Source organism: Zonotrichia albicollis, chromosome 3 (assembly GCF_047830755.1).
Source record: "Zonotrichia albicollis isolate bZonAlb1 chromosome 3, bZonAlb1.hap1, whole genome shotgun sequence".
NCBI lineage: Eukaryota > Metazoa > Chordata > Aves > Passeriformes > Passerellidae > Zonotrichia > Zonotrichia albicollis.
The window spans coordinates 84,905,056-84,911,723 of NC_133821.1; the positions used below are offsets into that span (position 1 = coordinate 84,905,056).

A 6,668-nucleotide genomic window follows, 5' to 3' on the forward strand; every position below is an offset into this window, starting at 1 on the left:
ATATATTTTTAGTTTTCAACACAAAAACTCCCAGTAACACCATAAAAGGATGAGATCAGTTATTTTTTTTAACTAGGCAAAGTTTAGATAACAGCCTGTCATGGTTTGAGCCTGGCACAGAGCCAGTGCCCCCATGAAAATGCCCTCACCCTGGTGTCTGCTGTGAGATGTGACCAGGAATAAGCAAAAACAGGCTCCAGCTTAAACATAAAGAACACTTTATTACCTAAACTACAGGGAAATAGGGAAAAACTATAAGGAAAAGGAAAAAAATTGAAAACCTTACAAAAACCACTTTCCTCCTCCCCACTACCTGACTTTCCCAATCCGATACATTCTCCCAAATCACCAACCGCCCAGCCTGGCACCACACTTTAGTATACTCAAACTTCAGTTCATGAAGAGGAAAGGAGTCCTTCTTGTTCCATAGGCTTCCCCTGGAAACACACTGAAACCTCGTGTGCTTCCCTGTCACTTCGGCACCGCCCGGAAAAAAGTCCTTTTGCCGCTTGTGACATCTTCCTTCCATGCCCAGTGCTCTCACCACTGCGCATGGCCAGAGCTGCTTTTAGGGTTGTCTTTCAAGGATGCCTTGTCTCACTCCAAAAAGGCACAGTCTCTGCTTTGGGACATCTGTCCCCCCCATATTTTTCCAACCCCCTGGGGCCGGGGGGTCCTCACGATGAACCCTCCTGGTTCTGAGCCACTGCTTCCCCCTAAGTGCAGTCTCTGTGTCACAGGAACAACTGAGTCCATGGCCACAAGAAAAGTCCAGCCAAAAGGCCACTCCAAATCATCTCTCCCCATTCAATCATCTCCACGTTCTTCGGGCCAGGTCCTTGTCTCATCTCATCTCTTATCTCCCTTCTTATTCAGCTTCGAGGAGGATTAGCATTTTTGCAAGGCCCCAATCATGAAAGAAAGGGGTTAAAACTTTCAGTCTCTGTCCCGGAGCTGCGGCACTCCCACACACGCTGCCGCTCCGGCCGGGCACTCTTCCCCCCCCCTTCTCCTCCTGGGCCGGCTGCTATCACATTCGGTGTCGCCGGCTCTCTCTCTCCCTCCTGGGGGGGGGATGGCTGCCCGAGGGCTGACTCCCTGGGATCTTCCACCCTTCCATCCTCGAGGGCCTCCTCACCTCCCATCTCTGTCCAGGCCCAGGGCCTACCACGTGACTGCCCCTCCCCCGCCCAGCAGCAGCGGCTGGACGGGGGGGAAGATCTGACCTCTTCGCCTCGACGTCCCAAGAGAGCCTGCCAGGGGCAGAGCCCTGCTTTTTAACCCCTGTGTATTCTCGGAGGTGTGTCCAAACCCCACTGGCTACACCAGGTGTCAGTATCAAACTCAGAACATTCATTGGTTTGACCACAGCATCCCACAATTCCCACTCCTTCCTAGTCAAACCACCACACAGCCTAACTGCTCATATTTTCTTACTGTTTGTTTGTTGGTTGTTGACAGCATAAACTGTAGTCCCAGGCAGAAATCCTAGCCCCACGTGATCTCAAAGAAATTTCATTCTGTTTCAAGAAAAAGTAGGATTTCAGCTTCATTGATTCACTTGGATTCATACTGCCTAATTGTCTTGAAAAATGAAAGTTTCATATCACGACTCCTAGTGCAAATCAATAAGGCAAATGTTTTTGTGAATGTTAGTCCTACAGAATTATCTGTCATCTGAAATGTCTACTTCTTTTTCATTTTAGCAGAAAGGTTTTGTATTTTTTTCTCATACTTTCTGACTTTATGGAGATCTTGGGTGTTTTCCAAGATTTCTAAGCATTAATGTTTCCACTTCTAAAAAATACCAGCTGCTTTATGTTTTTCCACCCAACTCTTCATACCATCATCAGTCTAAATCCTTGGCTTTGCAAGCTCTAGATGTATCTGATAGCCATATAAATGCAAAGAAGGGCATAATTCTGAAGAGTTCATACTCACATAAAAGCAATTTTCTTAAGAAAAAGAAAGTCATTGAAAGATTAATATCAAGATATTCCCAAAGTTGATTTCTTAAGGTATAACTGTCAGTGTCAGGAATGAGTATCACACAGATCAAAGGATGCATCCCACTTCAGCTGGGGACCAGCCCAAACACCCAAACATCTGAGACTGCTGTTCCCTGTGGCTTAGATATCCTTGATGGCCTGGAACTAAGCAATCAGAAACTCTAGGCACTGACCTAAAGCCCATCTCCACTTTGCCCAAACCTGGCAGAGAGTGGATGCAGTAGGAAAAGTTCTCCATCACCCTGCATTCTGTGTAATCATTGCCTAGCAACTGATTTTACTCCAGTTGTGAATAATTTCTGTACCAGTGTGTGTTCCTCAAGAAGAGAAGCATCTTGGGAGGGTTTTCTGTCTTCTCATTCTGTGTCCTACTCCTGTGTACTCACAGGGAATGGGGGAGCACAACTTTAGTGTCGGATCTCAATATCTCAGTCCTGAGATGCTGAGCCTCCGAGACCAGCTTGGGGGTCTCGGGAGTCCTGGAATGTTGCCAGAAGTGTCTGGTAGCTGGACTTTAACCCTACACAGGAGACGACAAGGATGAGGGCTTCACAGGGCCTCACCGGGGTGAAGGGTGGAAAGATTAGTTAATTAGAGGGTGAGACACAAGGTTTAAGATTTATGTACAGGGGGGTTTAGAGGAGTAAGATGGAGGAATTGGGGTGTGTCCTGTCCTCCTCCTTCTTCCTCCTCTCCTCCATCTTCTTTGGCCACGGTGGCACCTTTCTATTGGTTATTACTAAGAGTACACCGAGTTATAACAATAGATGGTATTGGGGAAAAATGATAAATATTGTATACGTAGCAAAGGGTATAAAGATACGTGGCTGCCCGGAGGGCAGGACAGAGTGTGCCCATGGCTGACTGCTGTGCGGATCTCTGTTGAGCTGAAAGAACATCTTTTAGATAAACAATTAATAAACATAAAACCAGAAAGAAGAACTGAAGCCTCTTCTCGTCCTTTGATACGCGGGCTGCGTCAAGGCCACCTCCGGGCCACCTCCGGGCTTCCCAGGCCCCTCAAACAGCCGAGATAAACCGGACACTTGGCGTCCCTGGGCGGGCCACGAACCACCACAACCTTTCGGGGGAAGATAAACCGGCACTTGGCGTTCCCTGGGCGGACAGAGACCACCACAAAACCTTTCGGGAAGATAAACCGGACACTTGGCTTCCACTGGGTGAGCTCTGACCACCACAACCTTTCGGGGGGACCACCACCACCTTCAAAGCCCTGAAGAAAAAGAGAGAGAAGAAGAAAAAAAGCCAGCAGAGACTGCAAAAAAACAGCAGTCACTGAGAATTCCATCTCTCAGTTTCTGCCGAAGACAATCGTAGCAGAACAGCCCGGACTGGAACCAGAAGGCGCCCTGGGTCCACCTCTCGTGATCTGCTGGACAGATCGAGACGTCCAGACTGCTCTGGCGACAGATTTGGTAAGAAAGCCTGAAAATAAGAACATGGGAGGCACACCTTCCCAGGAACAACGGGAAATTTTGTCCACCTTATAAGGTGTGACACAAACATACAAAAATTAATTAGCTCTGGCCTTAAAAGGCCGAGAGGAAAACCCCCGAGACGCACCAGACGTCCGGGGGGGGGGCCCTCGGAAGAGGGGGGAGCAGGACTCCGGAAAAAATTAGCTCTGGCCTTAAAAGGCCAGGAAGAAATAACCCCGAGACGCACCAGACGTCCGGGGGGGGGACTCTCTGAAAGAGAGAGGGGAGCAAGGCTCCAGGAAAAAATTATTAGCTCTGGCCTTAAAAGGCCGAGTGGAAAAATGCTCTTGGAGAAAAAAGAGCAAGAAATATTATTAAAACACCCGGTCCCAAAACCCAGAAACCTCGGGAAACTCCCAAAAAGCGTCCAAAAAGTCCAGAGAGCATGGAGGACTCAGGGGCAGAGGGAGAGCAGGGGGGAGGTGAGAGGGGACCGGGGGAGGCGCTTTCTCGCAGCCAGGCAGCGGCGGAGCAGGCGGGGAGCGCGGGTAAAGAAAAAACAAAAGACGCGTGTTCAGATACGGCTTTGCTAAGCTCAGGGCCGGGGGGTGCAGCGGCCCCGGGGGCCGGCAAGGTAGCAGAAACGCACGCGGCGGGCAAAACTCGCAAGAACCCGGGAGGGAGAAGCCACAAACCAAAGCCGGGGCGTCTGACCCATGCAGCGAAATTAGGGGAATTGCGCAATCCCAGAAAGCTGCGGCGAGACGCAGGGGGCGCGCGGTTGTGACGCAAAAAAAACCCGGTGCGAGTCGCGGCGGGCGCGGGTGCCGGCGGGGACGGCCGCACACACACTGACGAAAGGCCACACACACACACAGCGTCGGAGGAGGAGGAGACAGTCCGGGGCAGACCGAGGGGGGAAAATTCAGAGGCGGAATAAAAAGGGAGAGGAAAAAATTACCTCGGGAGAGACACAGAGCAGCTCGGAAAGCACGCATGCGCCGAGCGCGGGCGGGGGCGGGCCAGACCCCCGGTGACGTCTCAGGCGAGGAGGGGCCCTCTCCAGACTTGGTGCCTTTGGTAAAAACCCTCGGGGTCCCAAGCCTCTCCCCTCCCGGGGAGGCTTGTGTGTTTTCTAACCCTATTGTCAGTTGAATCAAAAACCAGGTAACCCCTGAGTGCACAACATACCAGATCGGTTCAGCGGAGATACAGCATCATTTCGTAACGACTCTGCAACTATGCAACGATTTTCCTCAACAAGATATAAGAAGAAACGAATACTCAGACAAAAGTCGGGACTCAGACTGCAAAGGACAACTCAGAAGAGAAACAAGAGAAACGAAAGACTCTGGGGGGTTTTCCCTTTGGGGTCTTGAATATTTCTGTATAAGAACGAAAGACTGGGAAGTTTTCTCCTTAAAGTCTTGAATTGCAATAGGCAATAGAGTAAATTTACCTATTATAGGGAAAACTGACAAAGGATCATATATTGATCAGCTGGTAGATTTCTTTGACATTTCTCCCATTTGGAGAGGAATTTTAAGGGCAGATTTCTTTGACATTTCTCCCATTTGGAGAAGAATTTTAAGGGTAGGATTTTATGTTTTAGTAGTTTAGGATTTTATATTGTAATAGCTTTCCTAGTCCTCATCCATGTCGTCCCAGATGCCATGAATCAGATTGTAAAAGAGGTTTCCTTGGGGCAAACAGAAGGGGGAGATGTCGGATCTCAATATCTCAGTCCTGAGATGCTGAGCCTCCGAGACCAGCTTGGGGGTCTCGGGAGTCCTGGAATGTTGCCAGAAGTGTCTGGTAGCTGGACTTTAACCCTACACAGGAGACGACAAGGATGAGGGCTTCACAGGGCCTCACCGGGGTGAAGGGTGGAAAGATTAGTTAATTAGAGGGTGAGACACAAGGTTTAAGATTTATGTACAGGGGGGTTTAGAGGAGTAAGATGGAGGAATTGGGGTGTGTCCTGTCCTCCTCCTTCTTCCTCCTCTCCTCCATCTTCTTTGGCCACGGTGGCACCTTTCTATTGGTTATTACTAAGAGTACACCGAGTTATAACAATAGATGGTATTGGGGAAAAATGATAAATATTGTATACGTAGCAAAGGGTATAAAGATACGTGGCTGCCCGGAGGGCAGGACAGAGTGTGCCCATGGCTGACTGCTGTGCGGATCTCTGTTGAGCTGAAAGAACATCTTTTAGATAAACAATTAATAAACATAAAACCAGAAAGAAGAACTGAAGCCTCTTCTCGTCCTTTGATACGCGGGCTGCGTCAAGGCCACCTCCGGGCCACCTCCGGGCTTCCCAGGCCCCTCAAACAGCCGAGATAAACCGGACACTTTAGGGCAAATCCTTCTTCAAGCTGACCATTGAAGGGACAAGGGGAGAAGTAAAAGAACCATTGACCCAGAAGAAGGAGTGTATCTACCAATTACTTAAAATTCTATGGGATCAAGATCCTCATTGGGCTTAAAAGCTCTGGCTCCTACCTAGGGATTTAGGCACTGGGACAGGCAGTTGGCTGTCAGGTGGCAGTAAAATTTGTAATGCTCAGGAACCCCATTGTTTTCCTAGGAGCTGTATTTCTTCAGTTAGTGATCCCCCTTCACCTGGTGCTCTCCAAGCACTGGTTAGCACCATACCTATGTACGTGGGTAAGCTGCAAATCCATAGAGACCATTCCAGAGCACAGTGTCATTAATCAACTGTGTTTTCAGCAGAGGTCTCAATATTGTGCAAAACTCATAGTTTGCTAAGTGAAACCAGGGGGCTGTTCTTTTCCTCCAGCAAGCATTCCCATTGCAAAATCCAGAACTATTCCATTTAAGTGTTCACAGTTGGCTGAGGGAAAGAACTCTTTTTTTTTTTTTTTTTTAATGTGGCAATCAAAGCCAAATAAAACTTTTCCTGAGAACTGGACAATGTACAACATCTCTCCAAAGTAAGAAAGAGCTGCTTGGTGTCTGCCTAAAACCAGCTCAGAAAAATGCATCCAGTTTTCTAAAGTAATCACTGAAATATGCCCATGAACTCAGGCCTGGAGGCTACAGACAGACCTTAGCTTTAGGCAGTGACTTAGGTCTTCCCTCAAATGCTGCTTGAGAAATGGGGCTGAAAGAAGAAAAGAAGGACAAATCCTGAAGGATGGATGGATGGATGGATGGATGGATGGATGGATGGATGGATGGATGGATGGATGGA

General features: G+C 48.7%; 1 long non-coding RNA gene across 1 annotated transcript; it reads right to left on the reverse strand.

Moving 5' to 3' along the window:
* Positions 1-201: 201 nt before the first annotated feature.
* Positions 202-5,802, reverse strand: LOC141728590 (uncharacterized). The gene is made up of 2 exons (XR_012579685.1): positions 4,410-5,802; positions 202-3,243 (listed from the first exon to the last, which is right to left on the reverse strand). It is a non-coding gene; the product is annotated as an uncharacterized LOC141728590 (long non-coding RNA).
* Positions 5,803-6,668: the final 866 nt, after the last annotated feature.